Source organism: Ctenocephalides felis, unplaced genomic scaffold (genome assembly GCF_003426905.1).
Source record: "Ctenocephalides felis isolate EL2017-DRISC unplaced genomic scaffold, ASM342690v1 CF-g0.4_SCAFFOLD_03571, whole genome shotgun sequence".
Lineage (NCBI taxonomy): Eukaryota > Metazoa > Arthropoda > Insecta > Siphonaptera > Pulicidae > Ctenocephalides > Ctenocephalides felis.
Window position 1 is genome coordinate 44,733,316 of NW_020539725.1, and position 20,674 is coordinate 44,753,989.

Genomic DNA, 20,674 nt, shown 5'->3' on the forward strand with positions numbered 1-20,674 from the left:
ACAATAATATACATTCTATATACCGCGGTATATAGAATGTATATTATTGTCGATTTTCTGAAAAATGCAACGGAAAACTGCAACAATGAGGTTTTCATTTGACTCTTTTAAACTAGCATTTACCATCTTAACGATCAAACTCTGCGCCTGGTAGAACCCAGATTTCTCAAAAAACTTCAATTATTAAATTCTTAACTTTTTGTACGATTTTCAGGAGCTTAAATTTGAGGAAAGTTAAAAATAGAACTTACTTTAAATTAAAGGCATTTGAATAATAAAACATATAGAATGAATAATAAAAAGTAAACAACATATAGAATAGCTTTCATTCATTATTATAAGGAGAATTTATTATAAAAATCATAATAATAATAAAAATCGGTGACTTCATTAAAAATATTAACTAACTGCGTAGGAAGAATTAGTTTTTCATGCGAATCGATAGGATAAACTATGTCTTTTCCTTCCAATGTTTTATATTTAAAAATTCGCCTATACTAAAGGCTTTAAAATGTTTTTATTTTAATTAAGTAATTATTAGATCTTTGATTATTAATACTATCATTAGTAACCATTATTTATAAATAATAATATGTGTAACTAGTACACCCACATAAGGACATGTTGCGTGTTATTCGTTCAACTGAATACCAGAATTAGATAAAAATAACAGATAATATACTTTTAATAAGCGAATATATTTTGAATTTAAATTATATCAGATTATTTTGTTTAGAAATGAAATAAATAGCGTGTTTGAATGTTATTTGCTAATGAGCTTTTCAGTAATTAATTAATGGTATTATTTTATTTGTATTTGAACATTTATATTTATTTTAATTTTTCAACGCATTCCAGTATTCCATTTTAGATGTACATGCTTGATTTTCAAACCTTAACTTTAAATGCCAATTTTTTCTTTTTTTTTTTTTTTTTAACTCAGTTTTATATAGCAATCAGAAATACATAAAGATTCCTATGAGCTAAAAAGACAATATTTATGAGTGATGCCTAAGAAGAACTCCAATGAGAACTTCTCAGTTTTACAATTAATATGGTATATTAGACCTAATCTAAGACTAACAAGGAGAACCCGCGCATTGCTCGTCTGGGATTTTGATGAAATTTGGCACAATGGTAGATTTCATGCCCAAACTGACTCTGGTAAAATATTAGAGGCCTATGAAAAGCGGTTTAATTATAAAAATTAATTAAAGTTTGCATTTAAGCAGCGCACTGTACACCATCGCTACACATAGCATGGAGCGTTCTTTCTTATCAGCGGGAGATTGTCCTAGTGGTAACGTCGGCGAATTGTAATTTTTGCGTCTATGGTCGAGAGTTCGAATCCGACTTAAGGTTTTTATTTTTTTTTACTATTTTCATTTCATATTTATAACTGCATGAGTTAATAAAATTAAAATTAATTCAAATTTTAAATTGATTTTATATTTTTCATTAAATTCTATAATAAAGTCCCCTTTTACGTGTATATAAATTTGATGTGATACCAGAAAAATTGATGTAAAACATTATAATTTCATATTAATAGCAACAATAATAAGAGTGAAAAAAAAAATAATTTCTTTGCATATAAACGCTAATATAAGTTCTACAATTGACTGGATGATACTTAACAATACAACAAACAAAAAAATAAATTTTTCAGTGAGGACATTTCAAAAATTTAGGCAGTGTTGCATAAAGATTTTGCACTAGCGATGGTTTCTTAAAAAATTCTAATACTTGCCAATATGCTTGCAAACCAATCGTATTGGATCATCTTTTGAAAAATATACACAGATAACTGATGATTAATCAGAGAATGTATCTCGAATGTTTTTTTCTTTTTAGTTAATTGTTTCTCTTGTTGTCTGATTTGACAACAATTTTCTATTTTCTAAATAAACAACTTTACCTGTGTGGAGAAATAAGCTGCGAGCTATTTTTATGTTTATCTGGTTTTTGCGATAAGTATCATCCAGTCAATTGTAGAACTTATATTAGCGTTTATATGCAAAGAAATTATATTTTTTTTTCACTCTTATTATTGTTGTTATTAATATGAAATTATAATGTTTTACATCAATTTTTCTGGTATCACATCAAATTTATATACACGTAAAAGGGGACTTTATTATAGAATTTAATGAAAAATATAAAATCAATTTAAAATTTGAATTAATTTTAATTTTAATAACTCATGCAGTTATAAATATGAAATGAAAATAGTAAAAAAAAATAAAAACCTTAAGTCGGATTCGAACTCTCGACCATAGACGCAAAAATTACAATTCGCCGACGTTACCACTCGGACAATCTCCCGCTGTTAAGAAAGAACGCTCCATGCTATGTGTAGCGATGGTGTACAGTGCGCTGCTTAAATGCAAACTTTAATTAATTTTTATAATTAAACCGCTTTTCATAGGCCTCTAATATTTTACCAGAGTCAGTTTGGGCATGAAATCTACCATTGTGCCAAATTTCATCAAAATCCCAGACGAGCAATGCGCGGGTTCTCCTTGTAAGTCTAAGGGCCATTGTCGTTTCAACCTCCTAATGCCAAAAGGTTGAGTAATGTCAACTATAGAAGGGTTCATATGTGAGTCCAGTTTGCGCTTATATTTTTCCTTAACTTCTTTGAACGTTAATTGCACCGTTTTCATGTTGAGGTCGCTGTGAATGGTTTCATTTGTCACGTACCACGGAGAATTAAGAATTGTACGTAAAATTTTAAATGCCAATGAAATAATTTTTTATTATCAAAAATTTTAGTGTTCTATTTTTGTCGATATAATAATAACTATATATTTTTGTATATTGAATTTTCGATCAAACAAGATGTTTATCTACTAAACACATAAAATTAATTAAATATCTTAATGACTCTGGAAAACTTATGCTCTAATGACCAGAACTAATGTTATTTGATAATGAAAGAATTTCTAAGAAATTCTAAAGTTGAAGAACTAATCATTCAGGGTAGGCACGCAATGGCCACGTGGGTTTTTTGATTGTAATTTTTACGCAAACAATATCTAAGAAAATATGTATAAAAAATATTTATTAAAGTTAAAGCTTCATTCTAGTATAACTATTCAATTACTGTCGACTTTTATCAAGTATACTTTTTCACATATTATCAGAATCAATCATTATTCTGATAGATGATACATGGTGACTGCTAATTATTTAAATATTTAATGTAATTATAATAGATGTTTTTTATAATGTGATTAGCAATTGCAATTAGTAATTACTTATTTGATAATGTTTACAATATTATAGATTGAACAAGTAATTTTTTTCATTGTTGTAAAAAATGTAATTTTCTTGTCTTAGATTTTACAACTATATTTTTTCTTAACTAGTGAAGTACATAGTAACAATACAGAAACATTTTCACTTGAATACATATTTTCAGTTATTGTATATAAATAGTAAAGAATGTTTCATGAATCAAAATGCACGTTTTAATGTTATTCGTTTCAAAGTTACCAATAGATTGAAACATTTAAATAATTTGTGTTTTTTTCTAATATTTTCGAATTTTTTGTATGGGCATCGGCATTCCATTCGTATAATAGAATTTCGGGGATAATAAGTCAATTGTTTGATGATAGAATAAGCGTTTCATAATTATCAAAAAATACTATAAAAGGTTGACACCTTTACATTTTTCAAGTGCTATTCGAAATGGCGAATTATTCTAGATCTTTTATTGAAATTTCTGTGATTTTTTAATTTTATAAGTTTGTATGATTTCACAAGTATTTTCATAATCGATTTATATTTATTTTAATTATCATATCATTTTTAACATTTTAAATTAAGTCATATTAATAATACAAGCTCATTTTTAGAGATATTATAAATCAATAATAGAGATATTGAAATTAATAATAGTTGAGCAATTCAAAGTTACGTGCAGATTTTTTTAAAGTTTGTAAACTTTTTCAATACGAAGCATATAATTAACTTCCGTAGATATATAAGAATCGCAAAAAATCGAAAATGATTTTTTTTATATTTTCACGTTTCAAAAGTTTTTGAACGTTTTGGCATACCTTAGAAACAATTTATGTGTGTGTATGTTTGGATACAATGTTTCGTCCACGATTTCGGGCGCACGATTCCACCGATTTGAATGATTCAAAAAGAATTCGATTGCTATTGATGGGAAAACGTGCTAATTTTTCTTTCAACAGATATTTTTGGTAAAGAAGGTCCAGTGGTTTTAGTGATACAATAAAAAAGTAAAAAATGGCGGTCAAAATTGATCCTTATTTCATAGAGATTTTAGTAATAAGTACACATTTTATTCACATTTAAATGGGTTCCGTACCAATATTTATAATATAACCGTTAACTGCAACACATGCGTTTTCCTTTTCGTTTCTAAAACAGCTACGCAACGCCTTTGAATTCAAAGGTTTAAACTTTTAAAACTTTTTAAAAACTCCCAAAGCGGTCCACATGGACCCCAGGGGTCCACGGCAGGAAAAACAAAATTTGGGGGTCCACGAAATAAAAATGGGAGTCCACGGCATATTTAGAAATTATTTAAACTTTAAATGTTAGTATTGAGCACGGGGACAGCTACCCATCAACCTCGCATATCTCAGAAACTATTAAATGTTCCAACTTTAAATTTTGGTCACAATCTTGGTAAAGTATTGTAACAATGTGTGTCAAGTTTCATCAAAATTGCAAATAGCATTTTTGAGATGCTATGTGTTTAAATGTTAGTATTGAGAGCGGAGCCAGCTACCCATCAACCTCGCATATCTTAAAAACTATTGAACGATTCAACTTTAAATTTTTGTCAAATATTTAGTAAAGTGTAGTAACAATGTGTGTCAAGTTTCATCAAAATCGAATTATGCCTTTTTGAAAACGTACAATCTGTTTCAATACCAGCATTGAGAGCGGAGTCAGCCACCCATCAACCTCGCATATCTTAAAAACTATTGAACGATTCAACTTTAAATTTTTGTCAAATATTTAGTGAAGTGGAGTAACAATGTATATCATGTTTCATCAAAATCGAATTATGCATTTTTGAAAACGTACAATCTGTTTCAATACCAGCATTGAGAGCGGAGTCAGCCACCCATCAACCTCGCATATCTTAAAAACTATTGAACGATTCAACTTTAAATTTTTGTCAAATATTTAGTAAAGTGTAGTAACAATGTGTGTCAAGTTTCATCAAAATCGAATTATGCATTTTTGAAAACGTACAATTTGTTTCAATACCAGCATTGAGAGCGGAGTCAGCCACCCATCAACCTCGCATATCTTAAAAACTATTGAACGATTCAACTTTAAATTTTTGTCAAATATTTAGTGAAGTGGAGTAACAATGTATATCATGTTTCATCAAAATCGAATTATGCATTTTTGAAAACGTACAATCTGTTTCAACACCAGCATTGAGAGCGGAGTCAGCCACCCATCAACCTCGCATATCTTAAAAACTATTGAACGATTCAACTTTAAATTTTTGTCAAATATTTAGTAAAGTGTAGTAACAATGTGTGTCAAGTTTCATCAAAATCGAATTATGCATTTTTGAAAACGTACAATTTGTTTCAATACCAGCATTGAGAGCGGAGTCAGCCACCCATCAACCTCGCATATCTTAAAAACTATTGAACGATTCAACTTTAAATTTTTGTCAAATATTTAGTAAAGTGTAGTAACAATGTGTGTCAAGTTTCATCAAAATCGAATTATGCCTTTTTGAAAACGTACAATCTGTTTCAATACCAGCATTGAGAGCGGAGTCAGCCACCCATCAACCTCGCATATCTTAAAAACTATTGAACGATTCAACTTTAAATTTTTGTCAAATATTTAGTAAAGTGTAGTAACAATGTGTGTCAAGTTTCATCAAAATCGAATTATGCATTTTTGAAAACGTACAATCTGTTTCAATACCAGCATTGAGAGCGGAGTCAGCCACCCATCAACCTCGCATATCTTAAAAACTATTGAACGATTCAACTTTAAATTTTTGTCAAATATTTAGTAAAGTGTAGTAACAATGTGTGTCAAGTTTCATCAAAATCGAATTATGCATTTTTGAAAACTTGACCAACTTTAAATTTTGGTCACAAAAAATTAAAAAAAAGAAAAATATAAATTGGGCTCCAAATTGCTTCCACTTTGCTTGCTGTGAAGAAACTTTTACCAAATGATGAGATGATAGCTGAATTTTATGGCAAAGTACAAATCGTACTAAAAAACAGTCTCAAAAAGTTTGAAGTTTGCTATAATTTTTATATCGTCTTCGAAGAAACTATATTAAAAAAAAAAATTGAACCTATACTTTTTGAGAACGCGGCACTATCCGGGCCGAAAATTTTATAAAAACCCGGATCACCAGAGAGAAATCCGTGACTGTTCCGGCGACTTTAATATAGATAGGGTCCATAACAAAACAAAAAACATTGCAAGAGGTCCACGACACAAACAAGTTTGGGAACCTATGGTTTAAAGCTTTTAAAATTTTTAATTAACAGTACGGGATTTGCCTTAAGACACGATGCACCACATATGTCGGGACCAATAAAAACGAAAGGGCGACATTGGTATTTGTCGCGTCAAATGTATCAACTGCCATATGTAATTATTAACGGTCTTTTAATGAGAAGCGATTCTCGTGTAATGAGGGCGACTATAAAATCCTCAGTTTTATGATCTTCAGACAAAACGTTCAGCACGTACAGGAAGCGAGAACACACGAGCCGTTTCTTTTCGACTCCTACGGCTCAGAATGCTTTTATGGGCGATCGCGGCTGAGCACTGCCCATCATTCTCTGTCGTAAAGCCATGGACAAAGGTCATAAAATTTCTTTCCGCCTTTAGCGGAATGTTAGATAATTACCAATACCTTAGGCGTTCGTAAGCAAAACGTTTCTTCATTGTCTTTTTCGCATTACTCGCATAAAGCTTAGTGTGATTCGGAATTAAACTTTTGTTGCAATTGCTTATTATACGGTGGCGATATAAAAGCTTGTTGTTTCAGCTTTCAGGATACTCGAACAACTTTTGTATCCAATGATGAAGTCTATCGGTATTTATTTTACGACTGCTGCACGTATATTGTTTTCTTGTAACGGAGAGAGTACAAATTTCCTACGTAACTTTTTATACTTACATTAGAAAGTAGTACGGCATTGAAAGTGTAGCTGGAAAACAGTGACAACTTAGTGCATATTTTTAATCTTTGAGCTAATAATGGAACAACAACATATGCTTACTTTAATCAGTTATTGATCCGTTCAAACGCTGATACTTTTTCAATTATCCAAACAGCTGCCATTGTAATCAATGCTGATGGTCAAATTGATTGATACGAGTTAATTAACTTCCCGAAGAAGAAGTTTATGTTTTCATCAAAAAATTCGAATCACTAATTTTATGTTTTCTCGACGTTTTAAATCATTCTGAATCGAATGAGACCAAATTTGGAAAAAGTATGTGTGTGTGTGTGTTTGAACAGATTTTTTGCCGTAAATCGACGTTTTCTCGAAAACGGCTGGACCGATTTAAAAAATTTAAAAGCCATTCGATGTATCTCGATGAGGACTATTGTTTGTCAGTTTTGTGCGACGATCGGCCAAGCCGTTTCTTTATAAATCGCAGAAAAATGAAAAATTTTTCGTCTACGTTTTAGCCCGCAATTCTGAATCGATTTTGAAAATTCAAAAACCGTTCGAAAGATATTGGTTGGGATTCGTGCTGATTAGTTTTTGGTAGAGATCGACCGGGCCGTTTTCTTGTAATAAAGTTTAAAAAATAATCGACGATTTTTATGATTATTTTTTTGACGGTTGATACCATAGTCTAGATCATACTAAAATATTACGGCCCTACGACAACTGGTTTTGATTTTATACTTCTTTATCTATGATTTCATATAATTCGCCTTTTTAATACAAATTTTCAAGTAACATGACGTATCGAGTGATATATTTTGCAATTTTGCTCACAAATTTATCCACTTTATACAGCTTTTTGTCTATTATTATATCTTTAACAGGTTCAAATGTTATACGTTTGAATTCAACTTAGAATTTTTATTTTTGACGATTATTTTATAAAACTATGTGTTTATTAATTAGATTATTGAAAATTTAGTTCAGAATCAAATTTTAAGTATTTTATTTTAATATATGTTTTTTTATTACAGGTATGAGTTTTCTTCACTTGCTGTTTACCGAAAATATAATCTGCCTTATGAAATACTGATCTCAAAAAAATGTTGGGAATAGAGTGCACTTTTTTTGTTATTGTAAGTAGAATGATGATGCAAAGATATTTCTTCGTTTTACGCGTAAAGTAATAATTTAATTTATATTGTTAAGTTTGCTTGTCTCAGCTTACAATAAAATAACTTCTAGATGCTTGAACTATATTGTTTTGCAATAAGACTAAGATTTTAAGCCTAATTAAAAAATCTGTCCTTCACATTAGAGTATAAATTATTCTAAAATTGTATTAATAATTTAATCACGTATCTGGACTCACTAAACAAGGCGACTAAAGTGACTTTCGTTAAATTTAAATCGAATTTTAATATTATTTTGATGCATCCTTTCATTTCGAATAGAAAGAATATTTAATATAAAAGGAAATATCCCTTTATACTCAGTTATAAAAACGAAAAAGCTATCGAATAATATCGTGTAAATCTAGGTCATGCATTTGAAAAGCATTTTCCAAATGTCTTGTATAGTTCTTTTACATTTATTATTCACGGCACTCAATTATTGGTAATTTATACGTCATTTTATGATGTTGATATCTGTGTTTTGGATCTATGATGCCGTGAACGCAAATGTCAATTCTCACATACGTGAAGCAATAAATCATGAATAAATGTGAGAAAATTCATCTCTCAAGTCGAATTATCGTGTCATGGACTATATAGGTCGTATAATTATTGAGGTCTGATCCCAAAATTTTAATAATAGCAACGATAGATGAAAGTAGCTCGAAAATTACTAGGTCTAAATATCGGATGGAACTGACCACTAGGCCATCCAATGCTTTGTTTTAATTAGACAGTCAGGTTTTCCCATTCCGCGCCAGTTTGATAGTTAACTTGCTATGTTTGATTAATAGTAAACAACTATCGACAGACATGAACATATAACTTTTGTAGACTTAATATAAATGATTAAATTGTACTAGCTGCTTGTTTTGCAAACTGAAATGAACAAAAATGTTGAATATAAAGAGATATGATTGATGGAAGTAGCCGGGCAATAAGCTTTATCATATTTTTATCAGCGGCGCATTTGTTTATCTGGTAATTTCCTTTACTAATGCAGTCCTGGTTATGTTGAAAAAATTAATAAAAGCATTTAGTTTGCGGTAGTTTTATCTATATCAGTCTATGGCGGATGTTCATCTATCAATTGCCTTTCTAATAAAAAGTTTAGGATTGATCGAGGAAATGAATTGCATTTTTCCATCAGACGTAAATCATTAATATATAGTTATTAAAATACAATTCAATTATTTAATAAGCATCCCACAGTTATTGGCAACTCATAGTACTTTGCATATTTTACTGAGCATCATTTTACATATAATGCTTTGTATATTCATGAGTAATTTTATTTAATAGAATTATATGTAAACGCACACAATATACATTAGCAATAAGGATAAGTTTGATATTACTACACTAGGTTATAAATTAAAAACCTAACTAACTTCAATAAATTACTAACGCCTTGTTCTTGTGCATCCATACTTTCATTTTTTTATACGTACTCCATTGTGGTTTTGTTGATATACTGACCGAAACGCAAAATGCTACATAAAAGTAAACATCTTACATTTAAAATAATATGTAATAATATGTAATGATAAGTAATAAGTTTGAACTTTGCTATTACAAAAACTTTCATCAATACTAGCAAAAAGATTCTTGTATAAAAAATATAGACATAATTATTATATAGAGAGATTATTTCTCTTTCTTTTTTGTTATCGTATTTAATGTAACATCAAACTTTATTTAAAATTCATTGAAAATTAGTTTGTCTTTAATATGAATTAAAGAATATAGGAAAATATTTTGAATTTTTAGTTTCAGGTCAGATTGTTAAATGTTTAACACTGAACCTTCCTACAATTTTTACTGCTATTCTTATCGCGTGGTCAAATTTAGCGGGTAGTTTGGCTAGACTTTTTTTTTTGTAAAAAAAATATATATCCAGAAGTAAAGAGTGAAGAAAATATTAAATGCATATTTTGAGAATTGCCATATAGTTCAATAGTATTATAACGTTTAAAAATGTGCAGTTTTATAAAAAGTTCGCAAACGGTCAATTTTTAAATTGAAATACTAACAAAAATTGATAATAACAAATAAAACAAATTATATGAGTTCTGTGTAAGACAAAGGCCAAAAAGAGAAATGGACAAGACAATATTAGTGCTACAACCGAACTAGTGGGCATCTAGCCTTAAGGCAAATTGCTGGAACTTCCCGTACCAAATATTACTATTTTTTTAAAAACGATTAACATTTTTGAAAAAAAATTACTTAAAAAAAATTAGATTTTTAAGAAACTATGAATTTGACAAAAAATTCATTTTTTTTGAAAAAAAAAATGTTTTCTTTATTTTGACATATTTTGGAAATTCTGAACTTTTTTTCGAAGCAATCGTACTGCTTTAACTGCATAGAGACGAAATATCAAAGCGCGTAAGCGACGCGTCGCCGTCTAACGGATAAACATTGGTACGGAACCCATAGGAATTGTTAAAATCTCTATAAAATATCTGATAATTTGATGTGCATATGTCTAATGATCATTTTTGACCTCCAGATGGCATTTTTTTTTACTTTTTTTTACTAGATCTCCGAAACCGCTAGAATTGCCTTCATGAAAATTTGATCAGTTCTTCATCTTGTTAATACAAGTGAAATGTTTTTTGAATTATTCAAATCGGACGCTCCGTTCTCTTAAAAACTGAGTTACCGTTTTCGGCACATTTTGCCTCGTATCTTCGGAACGGCTAGGCCCACCTTGGCCAAAAACAAATCAGCACGTTTCCTTATCAATACGAATCGGAAGTTTTTTGAATTATTCAAATCGGTTGATCGGTGTTCCCGAAATCGTCGACGAAAATTTGTATCCACACACACACACACACACGCACACACACATACACACACACACACACACAAATACAACCATTTTTTCTAAGGTATGCCAAAAAACTCAAACCCTTGCAACGTAAAGATATATAAAAATTTTCATTTTCGATTTTTTTGCGATTACTGTATCTTGCTCTATGGGAAGTTAAAAATGTGTTGTTTTACAAAAAGTTCGCAAACGGTCAATTTTCAAATTGAAATACTAACAAAAGAATGATAATAAGAAATAAAGCAAATTAAATAAGTTCTGTGTAAGACAAATGCCAAAAAGTGAAATGCTATTAGTGCTACTTTAACCGAACAAAATATCGAAATTTCCAAAAATATAAATAAGCCATATTTAATACAGATGAATAAGTTTTTTTTGCTATATGTCATTAGATTAATATAATCTGACCAAGGTGCTAAACTATGCCTGATTACAAACTTGATCTTATGGTCATATTTTTTTTCAGTTTGACATCCCTGGTATTTGTGCTGTAATGGTTCCATGTAATAACTATATCATTTACGTTAGTTCAATAAGCCCTCGTTGGGTGAGTGTTGTGGAAAAATCAATGAAAGACAAATGTGCAAACAAAGCCATAGAGCCACACAGCTTATGTGACGCGATGTCAGTAGGTCGTCGCGTGCATGTCCTTCACAAAGTAGAGACCAACAGGCTTCCAACTTGTTAGTCAGTTCAACTTGATATTTCCATTTGAGCTTCAATATTTGTAATTAAAAATGTACACGTAAGAATAAATTTGGAACTTCTCATCTAATTTGCATCGATTTGAATAATAACAACCATTATTAAAAATTGTTATGGATTCTGTATCAAAATATATTTTATTTTAACATGATTATTTATTTGCCAATATTGAAACTTTGGTCAGGGGAAAGTCCCGTAACGCCGGACGGCACCAAAGACCGGACACTCTATTTAACACGTATTATTTAAGCGAGTATAAATCTTTTCATTTCAAAATACTAGTGAAAGGCAAACAGGTGCAGGATCACGCGCCAAGACTCAACTGTGACGCACACGGCCACGGCGGTAGCAACTCTTTGCTGTTTTAGGCGCAAAATCACGGCGTCACCTAAATATCAATGGAAGTAATTCACTCATTTACATTTGAGTGGTATGCAAAGATAAAAGTTGTACTTGATTGTTATCCGTAAAATAGTAGAATATCATTAGATCTTTTAACCAATTTTAGTAGGTGCCATCAAATGAACGAAAATGTCTGTCGCTTAGCACCGGACACTAAGTCGTCCCTTAGTGCCAGACAGTAAACATATTGATGTTTCTTGTGAGAATTTACGTAATTTATTCCAATTATTTAATTTTATTCTGTATGAGTGCTAACGGCCACTACATACCCACATTTTTCGTATTTCCTAGTCAAAGAATAAAAAGCTTATGAATGAACCAGCCAAAAGGGAGGATGAATAGTGACTTTTTTTGCAATATCTAAGAATATTTGTTAAAGACACATGTGCAGACATTCTTGGAGATGGCTACATATGTGATCAATGCAGGTTATTTTGAAATGTCCGGTAGGTGCCACTGTTTAAAATCATATTTTTTGATAGCAAAGTAAAATATTTGTTGTAAAATAATTTGTACTTGTGGACTTTCCCCTATATTTGGTTTTGCAATGGGACTGCTCCGTATCAATAATCATAAGTTTACTAATAACTCTATAAAAAACTAACAATAAGGATTTTTTATATAAAATATTTTTTTAAGCATTTTTTCAGAACAGTGGTTTGCAGTTACGAACAATATATACATTCGTCAATATTCAATTAGTGTATAGCACTCAAAAGTTCACGTGATTTCGCGACGTGAGAAAAACATTAATTTCTTCAAAAATTCTGACGATATATGCTATTTATGTTATGTAAAGCATTTTGCATATACCTATTTAGCTATCTGATAAAACATAATAGCATAGACACACGCACGCATATATATATATATATATTTATATATATATATGTATATATATTTATATATATATATATATATATATATATGCGCAAAAATATTTCTAGAATACCAAAAATTTATTTAAAATACAATATTTATTTAAAATATAATAAATAAAATTAATAACTGACAATTTAGTAAATTTAGAAAGAAAAGACAGGCAAAGAAAAACGTCTGCATATTATTAAAATTTCTGTAAAATCTTACAAAACATAATAATTTTTACTTTTTGTTATTTCAGTAATATAAGATATATAATGTTAATATACACAATGTAATGTTTCGTGTTTTGTAAATTGTTATATGCGTTTAATGGGTCATAAACCTTTAATTTGTTGCTGTATTACAAATTTTCTCTGAATACCTTTTGATGGCAGGATATACAGCAATTTGCTACTTATTGCTTTACATTTGCAAATTATAAGATATAAATGATTTTTTTTATTTCCCCAATAAAATATTTCAGAGTCTACGTTAATTACGAAATCTGTATCCTCTATCGGAGCTAATGTAATAATAATAAATGCAATTAGCGTTAAGATTACTTGAGGTCATTCGCAAGGTTGTGATTTAATATCTTCAAAAGAAACAGATGATAAAACATTTTACACATTCGTCGTGACCTTCGATTAGATTGTTTTTTTTTTTTTTTTAAACATGACTAATAAAAGCGAATTAAATCAATGTCGATTTTAATTGGTTGTAATAATAAAGAGAAGTTATAAACAAGATCCGGTAAATGCAATTCTTAAAAAGGCATAAAAAAATTTAATTCGGTTCCTGAGTTTTATTATTATATAACCTTTGTTGAATTAAAGAAGAAATGTTCAGAGAACAAAGAATGCCACTTTATAACAATTGTCTGTCTGAACCTTATTTCAAGTTCAAGTTCACAAGGCTTCAGTGAGTTGAATGCAATAAATTCTTCTATTTTTTTTTAATTGGGTGCATTTTTCAGATATTCTATATATTTTTGAACCATTTTGTTGTTAAACAAAGTCTTAATATATATCTTAATTTATCGAATCACAATTGATTACTGTAACTCCTTTCGAGACAAAAATCTTTCATCCCGGAAAATAAGTGTTTTAAACTTTGACCAAACTCAAAACTAGTTGTTATTAATCCATCAATAATGTATTTGAGAAATGAGAAATGTTTAAAAAAATAAATTCAATTTATATTTTACTTTTGATCGCAAAGACACCATTTGTCTGATCTCTACCTAAGATTAATGAACCTATTTTTATATATAGCTCTAAAAGTTTTGTGAGAGAATGAGTATTCTCATGAATTGTCTTGAACATGGATTCATTGTATGTAATATTCGACGAAAATAATAAATTACATAATTACAATGAAGTAAATATCTTTGGAAGACGTGGCCCTTATGCGATTTATCATATAATTTTGAAGTAAATTACTATAACATGTATTATTTCCAAGTACTGTAAATATTGTTGAATTGCTCATGTCATACGAATCACGCTAATTGACAGCTTATTTAAAATCATGAGCGCGGTGACGTTTGTTTATATTTCCAATTAGGATATTCGATATAAACGACTTGTGCCTTGTATTGTTATGCAAAATTCTTATTCACGGAGACTGAAAAGAATCGTTGAACTTTAGAAATGCAATCACGAACGGGATGACTAACTAAAATAATGTTATGAGTAAGGTTAACATTTTGACGACATTTTGACAAATGTCTGCTATTCGATGGACCTTTAAAAACATGATTAAAATTGCTTTACACAAGGTTATTTATTTCTCTTGTACGTGTTATCTGTTTATTATTTATCTCAAATTTTAATAATTTGTATTGATAATTTGACACGGTTGAAATATTACAGCTATAAGTATAGCAAATTAAAGTAGTTCTTAAAAAATCTTATGTGACATTAAGGTAAAACGTTATCACAGAAATGCTGTATTGGGCAACCCAATCATAGAACTTATAATACATTATTGTAATATGTATTATAAGGTCTATGAGCCCAATACTTAAGTCTGATTTTTTCTGCTTTAGTCTTTTACTATGAATGAGGTACGTTAAAGTTTTAAAACATTTTTTTGGTATTTTTTAGTAGCAGTAGATATCTGTTTAGCAGAAATACTTTCTGATTTTTCAAGAGTTTGATATTCACCACCATCACCACTTTACCACAGACTCATATAAACAACTGGCGATATTTACTTGAAAATATGATTGAAAATTCGTTGAAATTTAAGTACTAATGTTGGCGTTATGGTCTAATAATTCATAGAAAATCTCTCATCATATTTTTTAAATGGGGCTATAGAGTTAACTCATTACATTGGATTAAATTATGATCATTGTATGTAAAGTATATAGTTGAAAATACTCTTTTCTTATCAACTTATCCAGTTTATATTTATACCCGGGGTCAACGAAATGACACAGACTGCGTTTCCCACAATTAAAGTGTTACTAATGTTATAATTGTTCGAAAGAATTACATGGCATCAAAGAACAAGCAATTCAAACATGTTTACAAGAGTTGGCAAATGTCCAAGTACTAATTTTCTAGCTTGCTGGCTCTATGCATGTTATTAGACAGGACCGGTAGCGATTATCTTTGTACTCAGTTTTTGATGTCATTTAATTACTTGAACAAGGTATTATATGATAATTATGAAATATATTTATTTTTTATTGTATTAACTTTGTTGAAGAATATTGAAAGTTAAAAATAATAGTAATGAGAAAACTGTTTCGTATATAATTACGTCGGAACTATGATAAGTGTTTTAAAAACTAAGAAGAAGAGTAACAAATATGAAAAAGCTGTAAGGTAAATGAACATTTAATCACGGATATTATTTAATCATATTCACTAAATAATTGATTTGGTAATTTGCAATTGGAAGAAATATTAATTCGCACTCTAGTAATTAATACTCTTGTCAATAGTTCAGTGGTAAGAGATTCAGCTTTGCAACAACTAGGATACAAGTACAATTCAAACCTCGTATAAACATTGTTTTCGTCGTTTTCTATATGTGTATGACAGTTTCTAAAATTCTATTGAGTATACTCTTGTATTAATTATTAGTTATTTGTTCTAATTCTTATTAGTTTGAAAATTGGCTTTGCTTTTGCAACACTTCTATTTCGTTTCTGAATCCAAAAATTGTAATTGCTTTTTAAATCATGAAGTATTTAAACATTTTCATGCATGCCCAGTTTCATTATAAAAGTATTTCGATTACTTTAAAAGTGTGCAATTTGTTGACTATCCGCAATATTATCTTTTACTTAATTCGAAAATGTTGTTAAGTTGTTGATTAAATCGCAACTTAGGAAAGTCGAGCAGAAAAAAACTTTAGATAAAAAGATCGAATTCGAATCAGATCTGAGCAATTTTAGATTTCTACTCTTTCTAGTTCAAGATATGGGTTCCAGAATACTTTGCATAAATATGCGTACTCAAAGATTTATAACGAATCTAACTTTTAATTTAAACCATAATCTACATTTTATTATTTTCAGCAATATTTTCTTAATTATATTTGTTATAGTTGAAATAATTCAGAGTTTAAGGGGCACAACAAGTGTGAAATTTTCAAAAAATCGAATTTTCAATTTTTCCATATTTCGATAGGTTATACCTTTAAAAATAACATAGCAAAATTTTAAATCGATATCTTAAATAGTTTTTGAGTTACAGCCATTTAAAAAGTATATATATAGTATATATAGTATAACTATCATTTAATCTTTAAACGCGTTTTTCTCGAAACAGCATTTTTCGAAATTGCTGCAGCCGATTACTCCAAAAACAAATGATCCGATCACTATCAATTTTTTTTACATGTTCTATATATAGTTCTCCGTAAAATGAACTATCGATTTCGGATCGGATCAAAAATCGAATTTTGGCAGTCCAAAAACGACCAAAATTTTGGGTAAAATTCGACCTTTTTTTTAAAAAAACGCCGTCTTTTTTTCAATTTTTTATTTTTTTTCTTTATCGTAGTTTATTTTACAGACAATATTATCTAGTTTGACGAGATTTTTTTTTAAATTTCATTCACGTAGAAGGCCCGAGTCACTGCAGCAGTGAAGGGCCTTTTTTTGTCGCGCCGTTGAAGATCGACGATAACTTAAAAAATATTTAATTTTTTTCTTCCAAAATTTTACTATGTATTCTTAAAAAATGTATAAATATAATGCTAAAATTTTGAAATGATTGATGAAGTAGTTTTTTTAATATAAATTCCCAAAAATCACCTTTTTTAGGCGGTTCCACTAGTTGTGCCCCTTAAGCTTTTTCAAGTTGTTTTATATTGAATCAAGTTCAGAGCTTAAATTCCATTCAAAGAAATAACTTTATACGATGCCCTAACAGTAAAAATGTTTCGCTGTCGTTGACTTTTATGAACTGGTTTCGTGCAAATGAATCACTAGCGAAGCCTCGGGATTTTACGATCTAAACAGGTGTAAAAACGCGACCGGTATTCGGAATATTTTTTCGCGTTGTTAGTTTGCAATGATGAACGAGTATAAAAAGTAAGAATGCGAGGCGGAGACCACGTAGATAACAACAACAGTCGGTTATGTAAAGATAAATGAGATTTATAATAAACATTCGAGATCCGCTTCAAAATTAATCAGTGGTAATTGATAACAGATCGAACTGGTCCAAGCATACCGTTATGATGAAGATCGAGTGTTATTTGAAGATAATAAGTCTTCCGGTGTTTACAGCCAACTGAGCAGTTTTCTGCTGGTCATAATATAATAGTGTATACTTATGATTATTTAAGCTTCGGAAAAATCTATTTTGGTTCTGTATAAAAAATTTTTGATATTGTTGGATCTCTAATTTCCGCAGAAATCATATGTTACATTCGCGAAACCAAGTAAATGTTGGTATTTTGTCTAACAAACGCAATTAAAAGTGATAAACACCCCTTTATTTATCAAATCTAAAGGTGAAGCATCGACCATAATTGCAACATTCTGGACTAGTATGTAATAAATGCGTATTAAATGGCGTATAAATATTAAATATATTTTCAATCATAGTAATACATTTTGAACCTAGGACATCAAAGTCCATATAATGATATGTAGTGAGTTACTGAATAGAAGTATGTAAAATCAATATGATAGAATTTCAATATGGAGCAAATGAAATGAAATAATAAATGCTCTAACGAGGCCAAAAAAAAGAGCAAAATAGTTTAATAAACAGTACACAATTACACATAATACAGTGCATAGTATATGCTGTATATCATTGTATTAATGTTACAAAAAGGGCACTGCATTTCATTTAAATTTAATTTGATTTACTAATGCTTATTTCTATTTGGTCGACCTTGTACTAGGCGTTAATTTTTCAACGAGACGAAAATATTTTTATTCATATACAGATTGCATTTAACACATTTTGCTTATAATGTAATTATCAATGCACGCTCAAAACCATTTTATTTGACAAAATTGTTAACCAAATCTTATAACATGGTTATTTAAAATTAAAATATCGAAGAATGATAGTTTCTGTTTATTTGCTAAAATTATTTATATGTTAAATTGCAATTATAGCACAGGTCAAATTTTATTCCATCACAAAATCTGAAACGAATTTGACCTTGGGCTCGCCCGTAGCTAAGCGGTTGAGAGCGACGGGACTTGTTTCAGAGGTCCCAGGTTCGATACCCACTTCGAGCAGCCTGTTGTCAGGCAGCAGCGACAACGATTTCATTTGGAAATGTAGATAGCAATATGTTTCCAAGTGAAAATAACCCTTGCACGGCATTGCTGCACCAATAAAAAGTCAGCCCTATTAGATTAATTCTAATAACAAAAATCATCAAATATGGATGGATTAACCATTGGGTTACCATCTTAAAATACGAAGTAAGGAGAAGTTTCAGCCCAACAGCTCATAGAACGTAAGGTTCTGATTGCTGTTAAAAATATAATAAAAAAAAGAATTTGATCTTCTTTCTTATTATAGTTTTACTCTCTAATATATTAACTAACTTAATTAATAATAAACGGCGCATTACTCTTTGTTAATATTTTAGAGGGTAAAATGTTATTACCTAGTTGATTTAATAAGAAAATTAGTGTTTGATTCCAAAATTTAAATATTTATATTAAAACAAATTAAATGTTTGGATCATTTATTTTCTAAGTAGATATTTATTACAAACATAAATTCTGTAAAACGTATAAAAATTAATTTGAGTGGTGCTGAAATAGTTATTTTATTTTGCAATATTTCATGATATATTATTATCTTTCAATTTCCATTTTCTTCAAATGTATCCTTATTTTTATCGATATTTTAAATGCGATTCATCTTGAGAGATGATATTTTTTATGCTTATAATGCTATCAATATATAATAGTTCTAATAGTTCAGATGAAATCGACTCAATTAATTCAGTTGTATAGAAATTTGAGGCTAAATATCGAATATCTTATAATTAGAGAGATATTAGTCAACATACTTTTATCATTACTGGATATTCGGACATATTTTCAAAATTGAACTAATTCACACCAGTATTCAATAGCGGCAATTTCTATAATGAAAGGGTAATTCCAGACCGAGATTTGCAAATATCTTCTAAGAAATATTAGCTGCGTCACCACTAACGTCTTGATCAGACAGTTTTGCTTTTTTGTCTAAAACCGTATCGCGGGATAAAAAGCGGCGATGAGATGGCAGCGGCGGCGCCTCGACGGTTGTCAAGGTCGACCGACAAGAAGTAACCAGAGCTCCTCGTTTCTTCGTTCGTTAACCGAACACGACTACGCAATAGTGATGTGACCATAGAATATACTATATTACCTGGACGGCGATTCTCATGTAAATTTAAAAAAAAAATATGTGGTCGGCGAAAAGAATACTTCAATCTATATAATATGACCATTGCCCATAACCTTGCCCTTTCTTACAATGTAGGATCATAACTATGTTGTGTGATATTGAGAAACTTTCGTTATTCGTCACTGAAACTGGGATGCAACACGAGGTTTTTAGGACTTAGTTAGACTTCGTCTGGATTTTGATTTTGATGAAACTTCTAGTTGACGAGTTCATAGATAAGTTCAAAATATTTGGGCGTAATTATTTTATTTTATACTATTGTTTTTAATTTGTTAATAATTATTTTTATTGATTAAAAAAATTCTGCATATAATGAATATGCTCACAAAGTTATTACGGTATAATTTGTCTTCTCATTATGATGATTCGTTTCGATCAGGAATTTCGATTCACTGAACATGTTTTTCAATTAGTAGTAATTGGATATCGGATATAACGAACAGTTTCCTGGAAATGAAAAATATATCTCTAAGCTATCTAGGTTGCGAGAGCTTTCATACACTAACTAACACAAACACTAACACAAATATATTATATACTGTATATATGAAAATACTGTATATATGAAAATTATTATATAATGTATATAATATACATATATATAATTTTCATAAAACGAAACAATCATTT

At 29.6% G+C, this 20,674-nt stretch overlaps 1 protein-coding gene across 3 annotated transcripts in view; it reads left to right on the plus strand.

Moving 5' to 3' along the window:
* The window catches only part of LOC113384414 (beta-1,4-glucuronyltransferase 1-like), a 129,552-nt gene that overhangs the window by 21,204 nt on the left and 87,674 nt on the right, over positions 1–20,674 (plus strand). Inside the window, exon 2 of one of the 3 annotated variants that reach the window (XM_026622128.1) lies at positions 8,201–8,302. The exons of the other annotated variants lie outside the window; for them this stretch is intronic. The gene's annotated coding sequence lies outside the window, so the exon portion shown is untranslated. The remainder of the gene's footprint in view (positions 1–8,200; positions 8,303–20,674) is intronic. 3 annotated transcript variants of the gene reach the window in all.